Source organism: Nyctibius grandis, chromosome 2 (genome assembly GCF_013368605.1).
Source record: "Nyctibius grandis isolate bNycGra1 chromosome 2, bNycGra1.pri, whole genome shotgun sequence".
NCBI classification, from domain to species: Eukaryota; Metazoa; Chordata; class Aves; order Nyctibiiformes; family Nyctibiidae; genus Nyctibius; species Nyctibius grandis.
Window position 1 is genome coordinate 29074405 of NC_090659.1, and position 20137 is coordinate 29094541.

General features: G+C 41.8%; 1 protein-coding gene across 3 annotated transcripts in view; it reads right to left on the reverse strand.

Annotated features, from left to right (window-relative positions):
• PRRG1 (proline rich and Gla domain 1) overlaps window positions 1-16700 on the reverse strand; it is a 34973-nt gene extending 18273 nt beyond the window's left edge. Inside the window, exons 1-4 of one of the 3 annotated variants that reach the window (XM_068395382.1) lie at window positions 16570-16700; window positions 9623-9744; window positions 8877-8995; window positions 8438-8571 (exon numbers count right to left, since the gene is read on the reverse strand). The gene's annotated coding sequence lies outside the window, so the exon portion shown is untranslated. Of the gene's footprint in view, window positions 1-8437; window positions 8572-8876; window positions 8996-9622; window positions 9745-16393; window positions 16463-16569 lie in introns of those variants that run through there. The other 2 variants (XM_068395381.1, XM_068395383.1) reach the window with 2 other exon arrangements.
• Between the last annotated feature and the right edge of the window lie 3437 nt (window positions 16701-20137).

Here is a 20137-nt window from a genome sequence, read left to right on the forward strand (position 1 = left end):
CCTCTTCCAGCCATCTTCTACATATCATCCCCCACACATTCTCCAAGAGGTTATACATCACCTTAGGTCTGCTTGTGGAAGAAGTGACAACAGGGTGGACAGCATGGAGAGAGCTATAGCCAAGCTGAGTCTCAGATTCTGAGTTCAATAGCAAGCTGACAAACCTGACCAACAAGTGATCTGTTCTGACTGCCTACTTGGCTGTCAGTATAATGGTAAAAAAACCCACAAAACCTAAACTAAAACAATCAACCATCCACTTCTAGTAGAAAATATAATGACTCAATGAGAAATACAATGAGTTCTAAAGCATGTGAGACAGCAAAGGAGACATACCAACAAGGCCCATGCTATTTACCAGCAGTACTATGCTCACCAGGAAAGGGCTGTAAGATCTTACTGAGGAGAAACATTTTGTGTGAAAGTTTAAGAAACTAATATTGAAGTAACAAATCAAGCTGTACATTTCTTTTCACAACTAACCTAAATATTTTTTTCCTGAATCCTGAAAGTGCCCAAACCTTGTACACACTATGTATAAGCACAAAGCATAGAATATTTTTATACACATTTCCCAAGCTGGTAACCATACTCTAGCAGTGCAGTGTATCCCTTAAATTGGGGCTCTAACTAATTGGCATTAATTTAATTGGCATTAAAAGTTCTTGGCTCAAGACAATATTTCTGCAAGATCTTGTTGCATTTGGCGGGTACATCTCTTCTGGCTACATTTCCTGACTACAAGTTTAATGGAAACTTGTGTGTAGCACGTAGCATTAAAGGACAGAGGATCTGACGGAGGGCACCCAAGTCAAAACTGCCTTCACTATTCTCGCTCACTGGCTGTCATGTATTCTTAGAAGACAGAACATCGAGAACAAAGCACGTCCCTTAGGGAAGGGATGACAAAGAGAAGGGAAACAAGGATAACGTAGACCAGCAGCAGTATTTTCCCTCACTCAGTTTCTCACTTGCTGCGTTAACACAGATTTGAACGCTGCAAGGCCAGCACGGTCCTCTCCCAGCCGGCGAGGGATGACAGCATTACAGTACCCAGGTAGGAAAGAGGGAAGTGGCTTTTTTCGTTCTGCAATACAACTCTAACAAGGGATACAGCTGTTAATTTTAGCTTTGTAATCTGTACAATTAATGAGACTACTGGGATGCAATTTACAAGCAGATGCCACATGGAGCTATACAATTTCTTAAAATTATACACATTTAGGTTCTTCTGGAGCTTTTTATGAAAACAGGTACATTCAAGGGACACTGCTAGATAAAACATCAGTAGATGTTCAGTCTAAAAATAAACACCCCTTTTCTAGTCCCCAGCCCCAAACCAGGTGCAATGCAACAACTGAAACACTCCTGTGGGAGGTTTATTTAGAATAAAAATGAAAACATGAAGTAATTACACAGGAAGACAGATGATAATTATCTGACTTCCATTTATTTAAAATGAGTTATGTGCCTGCCTAAAAATCCCAGTCCCATCACATTTGGCTTTTACATTGTTGGAAAAAAATATTACAGAAGACTACAATTTTACTTATAACAATCTATTTCAAAAGAACTTCTTCCCCAGGAAAAGTGCACACAAGGATTTACATGGATTCAAACACTGGAGAAATATATTGATTTTTCTCTGAGCAGGAAGTCCACAGTTTAAGGATATGGGAGAAGCCTCTGCATTTGTTAAGTTTGGTTTGTTTGCAACAGCAAGGTTAGCCAGGGAATTTGGGTGGGAATAAAGAGGGGTGGAAAACTTTGTAAACTGCTCTATCAGACAAGGATGCAAAAGACTTGTCCCACCTGAGACTACACAGGATGAGGAAAAGAGTGAAATAGAGAACTGGAAAAAAAAAACAAACCTCTGCTTTGTAGGTGCTATCCAAACACACCATTTAAAACATCATCATTAATTTTGATTACACAGGGATCCGAACCCACAGGCCAGACCACTAAGAGAAACCTGTATTTAGCGGACTGCCATTACGCCTTAAAACCAATAAAATATATCATCACTCACAGAACTCGCATGCTGAGTACAACTTGAACACCTTCCTGTTAGCAGAGAGATGGTGCTTCCTCATGACTGCAGCTGGACAGGGCTTCAGCTGACTGAGACTGAACTCTAAGCTTCTGCCTCAACTCCATTACCCCTTCTTTAAGCTACTTTGTGGTTTTTGCTGGTTTAAAGCTGCCACAATATTCTGGCTGGCTATTCTCTGGTTACTTTCAGGCTTCTCCTGTTCAAAGGGGGAGTTGCTATAAGCTAAGACTTCTCTTCCTTCCCCTCCCATTCAAAACCAGACAAGAACAATCTCCTGATATATACATTTTGGCGAGGAGGACATCTGGGAGAAGAGGTAACAACGCTCTCCTTTTTGTGAGGGAGAATTTTGGTGGGTTTGTTTTCAAGCGTGTGAGGACCATGCGGGGCAGTTCCTGGGAGGCACAACTGAACACTTACATAAGTGTCTGCATTGAAAGCAGACCTGCACAAATCCTCAAGAGACCGTGCCTTTCTGAGCAGCCTACACAGCAGCATTTCAGATATCTCAGTCTTCTGTAAGCTAGATGTTAAAATGTTAAAAAGACATTGTTTTAGGTTAGATACTATGCTTTGGGAATTAAAATTTAGAGTATTTAAATTGATAATCCATTTAAGTGTTGACATAACAATAACCAATTCCTCTCCTTACTTAAGTGGGAATGGTGAACAATTAAATAAAACTTTCACAGTAGGATTTTTTTTATCCTGATTTTTTTCAGAAACAAAACTATTGACACTGTGTTACTTATCCATTCTACTTTCTGTGTCCCCCCCTCCCCCAAACCTTTTAACTAAATCTGACACAGATTTCTTCTTCTGTGTCTACCGGAGTCCCTCAAGGGTCGGTACTGGGACCAGTTCTATTCAATATATTCATTAATGACTTGGATGAGGGAATAGAGTGCACTGTCAGCAAGTTCACTGATGACACAAAACTGGGAGGAGTGGCTGACGCAATGGAAGGCTGTGCAGCCATTCAGAGGGACCTAGACAGGCTGGAGAGTTGGGCGGGGAGAAATTTAATGAAATATAACAAGGGCAAGTGTAGAGTCCTGCATCTGGGCAAGAACAACCCCATGTATGAGTACAAGTTGGGGGCAGACCTGTTGGAGAGCAGCGTAGGGGAAAGGGACCTGGGGGTCCTAGTGGACAGCAGGATGACCATGAGCCAGCAATGTGCCCTTGTGGCCAAGAAGGCCAATGGCATCCTGGGGTGTATTAGAAGGGGTGTGGTTAGCAGGTCGAGAGAGGTTCTCCTCCTCCTCTACTCTGCCCTGGTGAGGCCGCATCTGGAATATTGTGTCCAGTTCTGGGCCCCTCAGTTCAAGAAGGACAGGGAACTGCTAGAGAGAGTCCAGCGCAGAGCCACAAAGATGATTAAGGGAGTGGAACATCTCCCTTATGAGGAGAGGCTGAGGGAGCTGGGTCTCTTTAGCTTAGAGAAGAGGAGACTGAGGGGTGACCTCATTAATGTTTATAAATATGTAAAGGGCAAGTGTCAAGAGGATGGAGCCAGGCTCTTCTCAGTGACAACCCTTGACAGGACAAGGGGCAATGGGTGCAAGCTGGAACACAGGAGGTTCCACATAAATATGAGGAAAAACTTCTTCACGGTGAGGGTGACCGAACACTGGAACAGGCTGCCCAGAGAGGTTGTGGAGTCTCCTTCTCTGGAGACACTCAAAACCCGCCTGGACGCGTTCCTGTGTGACATGATCTAGGTAATCCTGCTCCGGCAGGGGGATTGGACTAGATGATCTTTCAAGGTCCCTTCCAATCCCTAACATTCTGTGATTCTGTGATTCTGTGATAAGTTTTCCACAAAAATCAATGGCCAAGAAGAACAGAGAAAACGCATTAATGTTCTCACTGAAGCGAAGATGGGGTTTCCCCAATTGCGGCAGTATCTCAGGAAGCATGGTGCCTTTGACGGCTGTAAATCATTATCCATTTTCGCCAGCAGAAAGTAGGTAGTCAGAAAGCACACACCACGCTCAGGACCAGCCACAGCCTGTACAGACCTTTGCAAGCTGGTAAGTCAAAAAAGTTGAAGAGATGAGAATAGGGAAAAAGCGCAGCCAGTACATAAGAGGTGTCAGAATATTGTGGTGATCTGGGTTAGTGACTGGGTCACAAGAATAAGCATGTTAGAGAATGGAGGAGAACGCAGATTAATGAAGTAGGAAAGGGCAAAAGGTAACAGAGACAGGAAAACAGCTTCGTTATAGCTCTGGTGCTCACTACCCTAATTACTGTTTGTGTGTCAGCTTCCAAATCAAATTCAAATTGTCAGCTACTTTGATATTATCTATTCTCACTTAGGCTTGAATAGCTGGACTCTCTAACTGAAGCAAGTACAGTGGTCATGAACAATAACTTCTAAGTGCTGTATATTTATCTCTATCCATGACTATACTCACATTAGCCAGGAATGCAGAGCAATAGGAGCAAATCTGAAGAACAAAACAGTTGGTGCTGAGGACGCAACATTAACACAACATGCACTTGCTGACAATTTTACTTTGGGGTAGCTCTAATTTGGTTCCATGAGCTGAACACTGTGCAGCGATGGGACTGCAGCAGGTATGCTCTTTGAGCGTATCTTCTGGTTTACTTTCATCCAGAAGTAATTCAGTCTGAGAGCTTTGAAATGATTTTTCAACGCAAACCAAAGCACAGTAGGTGGTGACAATAGAGAGTTTTTCTTCCAAAGCACGCTCCTAATCTGAACCAAAACGCCACTGCAGGTACACCGAGTGCGTACTGTATGACTATGCTCAAAGTAGTAAGAAGCTGTGAGGAAGGAAGCTCTAGATAAGCAATTCCTCAGCAAAGAACAAAAGGTTGATATGAGGCGACAGAAATGTCTGGCAAAACTTCCTGCAGAGCTACAAAATTACTTTGACAAACAAATTGACAAAAACAGAGGTAACATGAGGCTCTCCCTCAAACAAGAAAGTAAGTGCTGGAAAGCTAGTTAGGAGGAATACCTCCCAACCAGAACCTGCTGGGGTCACCACCCAAAACCACCAGACTTATCTACAGTATTGTTTGCAGGAGCAAAAAAACAAAACACAAAATAGACAAACAAAAAACCCCAACCCAGAAACAAAAAACCTCACCACAGTAAAAGAGATTTCTGAAGCAGTCTATGTGCTTGTCTCTTGTCTTCAAATGCTGTGTTCTCACTGTGGAAACGTGTCATGGTTTAAGGCTGGGCCGGCTATTAAACCGGTGGCAGACACTCCTGGTTTTGTCCAAACCAGGACAAAATGAAACACTGCTAATACACAGGATACCACAAGGCCCAATCTAAGAGATAAAAACCTAAAATACCAGTGTGTTTCCTCAGAAATACCAGAAAAAAAGAGACATCTATAGCTAATCTGAGAACTAGAAGACAATCTAGCCACCCCTCATCTCCCTCAAAAAATTCAGCAAACAAAAGCACATTCCCTCCCCAAGAGTGGAAACTTGCAATTACAGACTACAAAATTAACATCCAGTTTATGATCACCATTATCAAAATTTTCAATAACTCCCTCTCAGAAATCTGTTACCAGCTTCTAAAATAATAAAGTTACACACAAAGTCAATACACAATAAGCCAGGGAAATTACATTATGATCCTTCTGCCTCACATTTACAGGTGGCTGAAGTTTTAAATAATGTATTGATAAATTCTTATGTTATACTAGTAAAGTGACAGCTGCTTATTGAATAGCTGTCATGTATTTTTTTAAATTTATACTAAGAGAAAATAATAAATGGACCTGCTAGCTCTTTTCAAGAAAGAAAAAAAACACATGAACTGTATCAGAATTGCTGCAGACTGTTTTTATAGCATGTTTTCACTCACAACCTCCCTAAATGAGAAACAGCTTTGAATTTGCACTCATTTTATTTTCCTCCCCTATTTTGTCCCCTTGTTTTCATACAAATGAAATGTTTGCATGTATTTCCTAAATTACAAACAAGCCACCTTTCATTTTGCAGTTCAGACCATGTCCTGATGCCTTGCAGACAACAAATTGAGGAACATTACTCAGAAGCTCTCAACTCCAGTTGGAAACTGGATTGTATACGGATTAAAAATTACATGCTGCTTTTATTTTAAAAAAAAAAAAAGAGAAAAAGGAAAAAAATCCTTTGTGTTTAAATAATCACTGTATAACAAACAACTCAGTTTAGAGAAGGCAGACATTCAGCTGATCTAATCATAACACACAGAGAGACTGTCTGGGTAAATTGGTCTCTTGGCTATATACCTGTGACCAGAAAAGAGAAGACAAACACATTACAGCTAACCATTATTTCTCACAACATGAGAAACAGGAGGGTACCCACTGTCCTAAGCTGACATAGATATAATAAATCAAAGGACCTGAATTTTCACATAGTGCCTAAGTTATGGAACTTGCTGCCATAAGATGCTGTTCAGGACAAAAGCAGAAATAGGCTTAAAAAACAGAAAGGAAATCAGTAAATGAGGGAGAGATTTTATCATTACTATAACACAATTCTCTAGATGTATCCTCTATCCCATGAAGTTTCTGATCTACTGATAACCAGGACTTTATCGGGGAAGGCTTACTCTGTCCATGCTCTGCTCTAAGACTCTTCCCATAGCATCTCCTGCCAGCTTTTGGCACAACACACAACACTAGGCTGATTTTTTGGCTGATCTGGTATAGCAGTTCTTACTTATGTTCTCCAATACGCTAAGAAGGCTAACCATTTACCTTCCAACAATGCTAAAATGGCTGTTTAGCTTCCAACAACCTTCACGTTATTAATACCTAGTTTAGCATTTTCTGCAGTTTGTGGCCAGGCAAATTTCCCAAATGTTCCAACCATTTGCTAAAGTTCAGGAGCCAGTTAACATTCAGATTTTAGTATTACACAGTTTTTCAAAGAAAGTATGTATTATAACACACACAAGAAACACCACATACACCTTTTATTGGTAACTAGCTGGCTATGAAAGGAGGGAATCAGTCCAGTGCCCAGTATGGAATGAATAAATATATCCAGTTCCTCTCCAAAGTGGTTTAAAACTGGATTAGGAGCAGGTAAGTAAATACCAGCACATAATAGAAATCGAGTTGATAGATGGCAAGTGGTGTCTTTAATGGATCCTACTCACTTATCTACAATCTCCCTTTTTCATTTGGCTCTGGGTCTCGCATCTGCCCCCAAATCAACACATCAAAACATTTAGGATAAGCAGAAAGCAGATTATAACAGTGCTGTCTGCCTTTTAAAAGCATTTATAGGTCAGGTAGGGGAAAAAAAAAATTAAAAAAAAAAGAAAAAAGAGTACTACCTTTATTTCCAATTTTACTCCTCCATGTATGACAGAGAAGGGCCAAGCAACAGTACGTGGGCACAGTCCATTCACAAGAATATAATTTCTTTGCAGGTATGGTGTTTGTCCACTCAGAAAAGGTCACAAGATCAAGGCTAAATTTTTCCTACTTTGAAACTCTTATAGATACTTTCTTGCCCAACACATCTTAAAAAGCAACACCATGACCCAAATGTCACAAATAATACCTTTATGGATTTTCCAATAACACAAACTGGCTGTACAAAATCCAGCCTCCAACTGTATCAGTCTGTGTGCAATGTTCAAGTCTCTTCTTTTCACAGAAAGAAAGAGACCTGACAATTCTGTACATTTGAAAAAGATTCTCCTCAACTCACTGAAGTTTTCTTGAAATCATTACAATACTGTGAAGGGTATGGACCAATAGCTATTTTTAAAAATCAGTTTCCCTCTAAACTACTAGTATTTTTCAAGCAGCTATTAAAAAAAAAAGAAAACAGGAAGATTCTAGACCTCAGAATGTGAATTTTTTAGCCAAAGGAAACCTGGATAATTTCACATTGTCATCTTTGTTTTGCATGCAATAATTTTACCACAAACTTAAGCCTACTACTTCATAAAGTTTATTTTGCTTTTCTGTGATGAGGCAAAGGTGAGGCAAATATTTTACTCCATACAGAAATTGCATTTACCACTTGTTTGGTAGGCCAAATGAGTACAATGTCTTGTACCTCATTTAATTTAGAAAAATTAGCCAGAAAAAAAAAAAGAGTAATTTCTTTGTGAAGTGCTAAACTAAGCTAAGAGAAATGTGCAAACAAAGCCTTCTCTTCCAAATATTTATGCAGCATCAGCATGTTTTAATACAAGTTTCCACCCTGCCTGTCTTCCTCTGAAGCAAGGCACATATGACAGCATTTCAGAGCATGTTTTAATGAGATTTTCCAGTCAACCAAAAATCAATTGCATAGAAGTGATGGAAGAGTCATAACTACATATTTCATCTTATTAAATTATATGGTAACTAGGGAAAAGATAACGAGGCACAACACCTTTACAGATTTTTATGAAGTTTTCCGTCACACTGGGAAACTGCATAAAGAGAGTGCACAGAAAGGTGTACACCACCAGAATCCACAGAACAGCTGCAGTCATACTCCTCAGGAAAACAGAAGGGTAAACAGCCCTACAAACCACGGGGAAAAAAAAAATAAATTAAAATACTGCTATTTCCCTCCCTCACAACACCCATGCCCATATCCCCTCACATCAGCTTTACCTAAATTTCCAAATACGTTAAGATGCACACATTATGACTGCCTTTTTTACTGCATTACACTTGATTTTTCCTAATTAGGGTTTGAACAAACCTACACACAAAAGTACTCCAGCTGATTTACACATTTGGAATATAATAAAACATGATGTTTTGGCTTCAGCCTCAAAGGAGAGCCAAGGAATTTCTCCTCCCATGCTACCACTGCTACTCACCCTTTACTGGGGATCAGAGCCCCTGATGTGGGCTGATGCAGCTCTGTGCTCTGGACTACAGCTTCGCACCTCTCCCACTGGCCTCCTCTCCTCCTCTACCCCTTGTCTCTCGAAGACGGCTGCAGAAAGGAAGTATGAATTTCCTAGACTGTATCTGCGACCGAAGCCAACCTATCAGGCAACTAGTTTTGCACCCTCCTCAGTTACCTTGTAGCCTCAATAACATGGATTACACTTGGTTTAATAAGACTGAAATGAAGTTACCAATTTTTATTTAAATGGGTACAATTCTGTAAGAATTACTAGAAATGCAAAAATTGAAAACTTCAACAGTATTTCTTTTCAAAAGGTGTTAACACAGTTTTCCTATTTTGAGATTGTTTTCCTTCAGTAAAAGGGCTTTGTGTATACCTGGGGTTTCTCATGTCCTCTAGTCCAACAATTTTACTCATTGGTCCTTTCCAATCAACTACTATGGAACAGTAGAAAACCTTAAATTCATGGAAGTTTTCCTAAAGAAAGCACACTAGTATAGAGGATGGAGGCATTCTGAACATTGTAACTTGAGAAAAGACTGGAAGACAAATTAACATCTAATTCAAATTTGCCATTTATGAAGAAATAAATACCACAGTAAAGCTATAGTCACAGCTTATAAATGATCAACGACACAGTATAAATCCATAGAAAATGAAGATGCATGAGTTCCAGCAGTCACAAAACTACCAGTATCATGGCATACTTACAAAGAGTTTTCCACACTTTCCAGCACTGTGAGAACACTAGAGCAGCTCACAAAGCTAAAACAATAATTCTGCTGATGCTCTCCTACTCCTTATGAAGTGATTCAGTACAATACCCATTCTGCCTGTGAGTAGGAAGCACAAAAAAAAGTATACAACAAAAACAATTCAGAAGGATTTTAGCTTTAGAATCAGTTTTAAAAGATTTAAGGCAAGAAAAATTTTACACATATTGAAGTTCCCAAAACTGACATGCCAAATTAATGTGTCAAATTTGTGTGCAATTAACCGTATTTGAAGATATAATTTATCTTAGCTACGTCAAAAGCATACAAATATTTAAAATAAATTCTTGAAAACTTCATTCACAACTGAAAGATCCTCTACAGGATCTAGCATGACTAACATTTGTTCTTGGAGGATTTAAAGGGCGCTCCCCCCCACCCCCAAGAAGCTGTATACCTAACTCCAGCACCTAGAGAATGTGGAGGAGTCTTCTAATGCAAACAAATACATCACTGACATTTCTTAAATCTGGTAATTCTGTTGTATTCATTTACATATGTAATACATTGCAGAAGTCACTGGAGAACCTTCCTAGGCATGGTGCCCACCAGCAGATGCATCTCCACCTTTTGTATTTCTGGTGTGGATCACTTCACCCACACAAAAAATTCATAGAACCATAAAGCAGCCCAGGTTGGAAGGAACCTCAAAAGATCGGCTGGTCCAACTTTTCGTGGGAAAGGGAGCCTAGATGCAGTTATCTAGCACCCTGTCCAATTGCATCTTGAAAACCTCCAGTGATGGGGATTTCACCATGTCCCTGGGGAGGTTGTTCCAGTGAATGATTGTTCTCACTGTAAAAAATTTCTTTCTTATATTGAGATGAAAACTTTGATCAAACCTTTGCCAAGAGTTCCTAAAGAACCACCATAGTGAAAGTGCTTTGACACTTCTGTTTTTCTGAGACAACTGCAGATCCAATGAGCTTGTAGTTGGGCACTCCTTTACAGGTCGTCCTAAGTGGCCTTTCCATAAAAGATGAGTTTGTTCACCTTTCTTCCCACTTTCTGAGTTTGACCTGTTTGATCTGTTTGATCTGTTCACCAGGTTCTTGTCCCTCTTGAGGGACTTCCTTGTATCTTCCCCCTCGAACAGTTTACTGCTGTTCTTCAAAGATGTCAGCAGAGAAAGATACCGATACACTCCTGCTTCACTGATAGTTTTGGAGTCAGCACTTAAATCAATCCCAGCTAAAGCTGCCCTCTGAGCAGGTAATCCGCTCCACAGAGCCACATAGTCCCACTCCCTTGAGTCAACACAAGGTCCAGCAGGTAGCCCCCAAGGCTGGCCACCCAGCCAGCCAGAGGTAGCCCTGTGGAAAGCCTTGTGTGTGTGTGTGTGTGTGTGTGTCAACATGCTTCTTTTAGTTTGACTGGTTTCATTTTAAAACAAATCAGCTCCCTGGTTCAGTTGACTGCACAGCACTAAGAGTGCTAGTGCCAGCACAAGGGAAGCGGTCAAAATGCAAAACCTAGCAAGGATGGAGATGAAAAGCAAGAACTCGTTTTCAGGCAACAGGACATGCTCAAATCAGTTAAGCTGCTTACAAAGCCACACACTCAGCTCTCCAGACTAAGCCATGCCTTTATTCTGCTGCTGCCCACAGCTCTGACAACCAACAGTAGCAAACAGAAAACAGCACAGTGAGTTCGTTTCATTTCTGATACTCAGAACTGCTCAGCAGTACTGAAATAAAATGCCAAGGACTGTGCTAATTTCAGCTGCCACAGGGGAAATCTATAGGAAGACAGGCAAGAGAGTTAGCTAATAATTCTGCTGTTGAGACCTCTTTCAACTCTTCCCCGTAGCCATGAGAATGAAGACTAGGGACAGAAAGATGAACAGAAAGCTACTTCTCCTCCCAACTTTATTTAGCAAATAGTTTGAAGAGTAATACTCTGCAAATAGAAGCTGAAGAATACACACAAGGTTAGTAAATAGCACAGTGATAAACCTGGAGGTACAGGCAGGTGCAAAAGTTCACGTCTGATGAAGCCACTATTTCTGAATTTTCCTGGTAGCATTCCCATAAACTACCTCACACCGGCAAGCTAACAAATTCGCACTTTTTGAGCCAAAAAGGAATCATTCTTCAATGCCGAGTAGTAAACGTCTAGAAATACAGGTAATTGTAATAAATATCACCCAGTTTAGACAGTTATATTGGACAGTTAAATTAGCGATAGGGATTGAATGAGGAATTGCTGTAAAGTGAACCTTGAAACCCGTGCGTGGCATTCATTCTTACACTACAGGAAAACAAAGACCTCAGCAAAACAAGAACATCCAGAATTACGACAACAGGGTATAATGTCTTGGTGTAAACAAAAAAGTCTCACCTACCCTAGACTTCTGGCAAACAGAAGTTCTGCAGTTTCAGGCAACAAAATGAACTACTTCACCAGGATTAAGAAGTTTCCTCCTCCGTTACTACCTTTCACATGGTCTCTCTGGATTTTAGTATTACTTCATCTGACCACTGTTGGAGTGAGTAATCATATTGGTGCAGACTGACCACTACATTGAAAAACTGAAAGTATTTTGAGTGGGTGATCTTAAAACATGAGATGCCAACTTTCAAAAGTCATTTCAGAAGTGATGTGAGAAGGTTGATTCAAATGCTTGAAAAAAACCACTCCATTGAACAGGTACACAGCACAATGTAATGTATACAATGTGAGTGATCTCAAACTTTCAAGATGCAATTGGAGGACAGTCTGTTTCTCCTCCATGTAAAGACATCTACTCTCAAAAAAAAAAAAAAAAAAGACTTACACAAAGCAACATTCTTAGTTTGAAAACAGGCAACACTTTTCTTGTGCTACTATATTGTCCAGGAGTTTTAGCCCTGGATGCTAACTCCAATATGCTGGGCTGTGCAAACATGTTTCCTGTCTGATTTTACAAGTGTATTTCTGAAGAGATGCATAACTTTTATCCGAGGTTAAAGATATTTTACATAACGATTATCCATCATGAAAAACAAGCGATAGCCTGAAATACACATAAAATAGCTTTCAACAAACATGTTTCCTTAGCAAGCCAAAACACATTTTAGGTGGTTAGTATGTAATTTCTTTAACTTTCAGTATGAAGACAGGCTTCGCTTTCGAAATGTAGTTATTTTAATAATGGCATTCAGCAACCTTGATTAAAACACAGATCACTTGATAATCAGTACCATCAAAACCGTTGGCAACGAGAATGGGCTATGCATATTTCAGACCTCGCAAATGTATATCAAATTTTACTTAACAAGAATCAGTAAACAAACCAAAGGTAAACAAGGAAAGGGCTGGACACTGTCAGATTAGATTTTAAAAGGTCAAGTAGTTAACAACATCTGAACTCAAAAATAACTGGCAGGAGAACAGATATAGACATTAGGTCATTTAATCCACTCCATTGCCAGTTTTGTATTGTTCTTTATTGCACATTGCAAGTGCTTTTGTTTATAATGTGGAACAGGAGAGGAAGCAAGGGATGGGGGGAGAAAATCAGATTGTCTTTGGAGGCTGAAGCAAAAAAAAAACATTAACGAAGCACAAGCCAGAGAAAGATAGCATCCTGGAAACACAGCTGATAGGAATTCATGAAAGAGCAAGATGAAAAGCAGCAGAGAAGTTCAGAATGGAGATGAGAAACTGAAAGCAAAAGCTCTTCACAGGATGGTTCAAGAAAATAAAATTCTTGCCTATAGGAACCTGGTGTCATTTGTTGAGTAAATGGGAAGAAATGGAGCATATAAAATTTACAGAATTAAAGGAAGAGGGAAGTGAAGGGGCAAAACGGCTTAGGTTTTTCCCAGAACACATACTGAGGGTAAGTGGTACCAACTGTATCTCCTGTTCCCCTGCCCACCCAGCTGTTTATAAGAGCCAGGTAAGGGAAAAGATCCAGGGTCAAAAGTAAGTCATATGTATATTTTTTTTCAACCTGATCAATTCTGTGATCCACCTCACCGGACTATTTTGCTATCACAAGTGACGGAGATCACAGAGGTAGGCAGGACACAATGATGGAAAAGAAGACCACAGGAAAAGGGAGCTGTTTAAAAAGAGCAAACAAAAATGGTTCACAGTAGTGTGGTCTAAAATAAGTTAGCACTGTCCTAAAGAGTATTTTATCCCTGCTTTTGCCACAAAATTCCTTCATGACTCTACATAAATTACTTAAAAATGCTGTTTTCAGTGTGGACACTAACTGCATGCATTTTATTTTAAGGGTGCCTTTCCCAAAATCTGAGTGCTCAATTTGCAAAAGCAGCATAGGCTTAGATCAGATATTAAATTTATTTGCACCTGTGCACTTAATATAAACCAGGACACTGGACTCAATACCCTGAAAAAAAAATAATATCCTACCTGGACCAGATTTGGTCTCCATAGTTTTATCTTTCATTCTTCACATGGAGTTGGAAGATGATTGTCTCCCTTGTCTTGGGAGAGTTTTGTCAATTAAGGGGCGATTTGTCAAGTACTGAGATATTAAGGCGATAAGCACAAGAGAAGACACAAGGAAATTTATAATTCCACAGTCAAAGCAGAATTTGAACGCAGATTTATGTAATGTTCAGAAAATAAGTCTTCATGTCACACAATCAAAGTAATGAGGATAAGACCAAAATACTTAATGTCTTTCATACCTTGAGTATAACAGGGCTTTTTTTGCAACAAACAATGTTACTACGTAATAGAAAACTAGTTCAATGTAGAAGTACAAAGAGGCTGAATTAAAGCTAACTAAAAAACTTAGTTCTCCTCTTCTTCATTTGTGAGTGCTTCTGGAAATGACAATATTAGTATAGTTACTCTAACTCTGTGTAACTACCCACTTCTAGCAAAGGAAAACTGATGCCACCACATTATAATCTCAACACCTATAGGTGTTATAACCAGACGCAATGCTTTGCTGTTTGAACTAATACGTTATCTTGTAGCATTAGCTGGATGCAAATCTCAGGATGAACTTGTGTGAGAAACTGATAATCCATGTTTTGCCTGGGGACTTCCTGATATACGCTAATTCCAAGAAAACGGAGATACTCACAAATCCGGCTCTATCCTAATCAGTTCTGGAAAATAAACTTTTCATGTCTAAAAGAGGTTGAAGGGAGATGGCTGAATAGATGAGTAAAAAGTCTCACTCCTCTGTTTCCATGCAGCACCCTCACACAGAAATTCCCCATCCCCTCTTCTCTGGCTTCTAATATCACTCGCCTGGTCCAGCAAGAACAACTTGTGAAAACTCACCCTCACCAGATATGTCTACTCAGACTGCTACTCACCTCTCGCGCTTGTAAACCTCCCCCACAACCGCTTTATCAGTGGCACTCCCTCTGTTCAACACGAGACCCAGAATGCGCAACATCGCAGATGCACAATCCCTTTACACAGGTGTTTGTGTGCCTATGTGTATACATACACATACATACATAAAAAAACAGTGCTTTTACATACATACGTATTCATTTATATATAAAAAAATAAATTTTTTCCCTCCCCTATAACACACTGAGCTAACATAAGGATCCCTATGGCAGTGCAGAGAACCAGACACGAGTACTAACTCCGTTAATCAGAAAAAACGTTGAAAAGGTTAGTGTGAGCCTGTGGGTGATGCTCCATGCCACTTCACCCCACTGCTGTATAAACAATGGTCCTAGCATGGGGAGAAGACTGTACAGAAGGCAGCAACGAGCAGCAAGGCTGCAGAAAAAGCATGACTAGTTTTTTCTTTTTTCAGTGACAGCATCAGCCTATAGTAATAACAAATTTAAGGTGTTGGTTTTGATCCACAACACCAACATCTGCGTAACTGTCCCTCTTCTGTCCCCAGACTTATCTATAACAACAGGGTAACAAAAACTTGAGATTCTTTCAAGTGTCTTCATTTGCTTATAGTCTTCTTTGCTTTGCTCACTGGATCCATTCCCTCTGTTTTGTTTCAGACAAGCCTGGCCACAACTTGCTCTTCTACCCCTCAACCAACACACCACTCAATCCCAGTTTCAACTGTGATAACACTGAGGCTCCCTGCCCGACTACCTGTTTCCTGTGGATATGAATAAATTGTTCCCTTGCCAGCGCTAGGCCTAGGAGGGGTCTCAGACCTCTGGAGAACCAGGCTCATAGCCTCAATACACCTACCCATACTCAGCATCTTAAAAACTGCAGTGACTGCCCTGCCTACGGCAGATCTAACAGAGGGAGTCTGGGTGACCCTGCTAAAAGTAAAAAAAGTTTTAACAGAAACACGAAAGTGTCAGATGGCTGTGGTTTTATTTTGTGGTTTTGTGATGGTTGGACTCGATGATCCCAGAGGTCTCTTCCAACCTGATTGGTTCTGTGATTCTGTGATGTTTTTGAAAACTTAAGAGAAAAATTTAACAGTTGCCTATTTTGGAGGCAACCATTAACCTCTATCAAAAGTCCTCAGGATTTTTGCTCTGTTAAATACAGACAAAACACTTTCTTCCCTGGCTTAACTGGGAACGGCACAAACCCCTGGAGAGAAGTTTTTCGGGCGGCTCCGCCAGCGTCAGAAGCCGCCGGCCCAGCCGCCGGAGCCCGGCAAGGGGAGGAGGGCGGCCGGGTACGCTTCACCCTTTCTACCCCGCGGCCTCCCCGCCGGGCGCACCCCCCCGGGACCCCCGCCCCACGCACACCCGCCGGGCAGCGCCAAGCGCGCCCCGCCGCGCCCGCTCACCCCGGGGGCTCCAGCCCGGCTGCCCGTTCCGCTCCCGGGACACCGCGGCCCGGCCCGGCCCGGCCAGCTCTCCGCCGCCCGCCGCGCCGCGCCGTGCCGCCCGGCCCGGCCTGCGGGACGGGGCAGGAGCCCCGGCGGCGGCGAGGCGCCGACCGCCCGCGCTGCTCCGCACTCACCGCTGCCGCCCGAGGCGGGGATCCGCCGGCAGACGGTGTGCGGGCGACGGAGGTGGCCAAGTGCTACCGGCCCCGCGCTGCCGCCACCGCCCCGCTCGCTGCCCCCGAGCTCTCCGGTGCGTGGCCGGCGGAGCAGGCGACGCCACCGCGCATGCGCCGCGGGCAGCTCCCCCTGCCGGCCGCCAGGGGCCGCGACGGGAGGGCGGCCGCCAGGGCCGGGGAGCCCCCGGGCGACCGAGGGGAAGCGCGCCCGACTCCCCGCCCGCGCCCGCCGCTTCTCCCGCTGCCCCCTCGCTGCGCGGTGCCTGCAGCCGAGGCTCTCTGCCGAGCTGGCCTCGGGGTCAGCGGCCCCGGAGGGCGGGCGCGGGCCGCCTCCCTGGTGCAGAGTAATCCCTCCCGCTGCCTCCTGGGGGCCTCCCCTCGGCCGTCGCCCGGGGTCGAATAGGTCCCGTTAACGGTCGGAGGCGCGGGCTCGGCGGCAGTTTCCGCCGCGCAGCCGAAACGCCCCTCGGGCGTTTCTAGTCCTAAAGTTTGTGTCAGTTTGTCTGTGTAGACACGCAGCCTTTTCTGGTGGTAGGGAAGTCACTCCCCTCCCGCCCCGGCACTTGTGCCCTGTGATGGAAAGCTAAAAAACGTTACGATTTTCCCCTTCACTGTGTCCCCAGGCGTGGCTGTGTGGGGTGGTGGGTCTTGCTTCCCGGAGGTCTGGGCCTTTGGGTGCACTTTGATCTCACCTCCCTGACAGATGCATTTCAGGAACCCTGAAACCCTAATGCTCCACATTAAAAATTAAGGGATGTTGTGGGTTGGTTGTTTTTGTTTTTTTTTTTTTTTTATACTGCCCAGAATTGGCGCTAACTAACTTTCAGTCCTTAATCTGAAACCGAAGGGTATGTTAGCTTGAGGTTTTTGGTACCTTCATTTTTTGCCTCTGTGATTTTTAATGAATGTGTAATGAAAGAGGATAAAGATGCTCAGAAAATTTACAGTGGATTAATAGTCCCTGACTTCAAAGATGTTGTTGTCAGTGGTGCAGTGGCCTGGTTATAAACGACTTAGAAACTATTCACAAAAATAACAGCTTGGCTTGCCTGAAGAGAGATTGAGGTCTAAATGGTGTGGAGCGTAAAATACCATTCATTCTGTGAAAACAAAGTGAAGCTCCCTATAAATAACCAGTGTTTTTTGAAGTTTACATTGCTGCTGCCTTCATATTCAATGCTCTGTGGCTTCAATTTTTAGTGGACTAGTTACTGTGTACCAGTGCTTTTTACCTTTAATTTTATATTAACAGACAACTGGCAATCAGCAGAAAAAGCAATGAAGTAATAGTAGTGTCACATAGACGTTTAGGGAACTGAAAGATGAGACACAGTTTGCAACAGTTCAGACATGTCTCAGCTTCTTTAATGGATCTTGACCTATAATTAAAAGTTAATGCTTTTAAAGACGTCAGCTGAGACCTGACACTGAGACCATCAAGATTTAAACAAAAGAAATCACATTAATATGTCTGACAGTGCTTTGACAGAATTATCTAGAAACTCAAATCCCTTGAATCAATGGGAGACAAAATACCTTTGCTCTTTGAAAGTACACTGAGGCCCTGACAACAAATGGTCATCAATAAGTCCCATATAAATTTCATATGTAGCTGAATTGGTCAGGTTTACAATCAAGTTGAAGGAGAAAGAAAAAGATAAGGTGGTTGATAGTGGTTAATATTAGTATTATATGCTATACACCTTTCCTAGTTCACAGTTTCCTCAGTTTCTGAATCTTCAGTACCCTCCACTAGTGTTTAGTACGAGATCGTCCAAACAAAATATTTCACAGAGGACAGTTTTTCCTATGTGTTATTCAACTGATAGTAAAAAATACTCTGCAGAATTAATTCCAGTTGGATATTAAAAAGCATTTCAGTAAAGCGTCAATCTTATCCATTCATTTATGTCTGTGAAAGACAAAATCTGTGTCAAAGAAGAATGGTTCAAGTAAACAGAAGATTTAACATTGTCTACATAATTAGATTTTTGTTTATTTGTTTAAAGCATTGACTTTTATAAACTCAAGACTACACATCAAAAATCAAAGTTGAGAGGAGGAAAGGGGCTTTTAAAATTATAAAATTGTATTATGTTCTCTGTAATACAATACCATTAGCAGTGTAATACTTACTCTTATAGTTGAAATGCTGAGAAGGCAAGAAGAGACACACTGTACAAGCAAAGACTGGGTATAGAATAAAGGAAGAATGTCCTGAATCATTTTCAGGTTTCATTTTGTATTACATTTGTCACAGTAGGATGTATGTTTAGTGGACATGGGCACCTGTATGCTTATGATGTCTTTTTTTACCTTTTCCACATGGAAAAGTTGTAAACTCACAGAATCACAGAATGGTTAAGGGTTGGAAGGGACCTCTGGAGATCATCCAGTCCAACCCCCTGCTAAAGCACTTGATCTCTTGAGAATTATCACCTTTGTAAGTGGCATATACTTTCAGCCGTCTGCAAAGACAAAAGATGTTGAGTCATTTCTAAACTCCAGCAAACCTTGGTTGCTAAATAACCTCGGGGGGTATGAGCAATTTTAATGAATGACAACAATCACCAGGCATTTTAGTTTATCCTGAACACTAACCTACACAGAGGTGGTTTCATTACTGGAAGAACACAAAATTGATTCAAAGTTACTTTAAGTTGTTTCAGTCGCCTCTTGTCTGCAGCCAAAGTAGTAAAATGTTTGCCAAGAGAACACTGACAGCTCCTTGGGCAGTTAAGGACTGCCGAAGCAGCATGACAAAAACCATATGGTTTTCAAATGTTGAGCCTGATTTTTCGAGGAATGTTTAAGTTTTGCTGATAACAATTCAAAACTGAAGGTGAAAATATGATATATGCTTTGGAATAATGGCCTCAAGTTTGTACTAAAATAATACCACTTGAAATTTCCATGGTGTGAACAAAAAGCAGTGGCAAGGTCCATTAGGTTGCCTGAGAGTAAGTTGCCTTCATCAGGATGGTCTCATCTAACCTTTTGCATATTCTTGTAGGTGATTGGGACCAATTTCTGTGTAAAAGGCTGGATTTCTCTTCCTACCCGCCACAGCCTAATGCAGATATTTGCGATGCTTTTGTCCCTGCTGGTAAGTGAGAATGGGAATATCTGGTGGCTCATTCTGGCCTTCTCACAGGGCAGCAGCAGAGGCAGTCCACTCACCTCATCTCAGCCTCTTCCCTTCTCCTATGTGGATCAGCAGCTGTTCTGGGTCCCCCTTCCTGTGTTTTCTCCATAGTTGGCTGTAACCTGGAAATTGTTTGGCAAACTGCTGTTGCTGTTAGAGAGAATGAAAGGTGGAAAGCAACTGCTCATGCAGAGGTGTGGCGTAGGCTGCTGCAGCACTTGGAGTCCAGGATGCGTGTATGGCTGAGTCAAGAGACTTGGATTTGACTCCTAATCCCAATGCTGCCAAGGTTGGCCCGTCCTGAATCTAGGGCTTAACATTTTCTTCAATGTCTTAACACCTGATTCTAATGCCATGATACTTAATAACAAAGCACTTTCC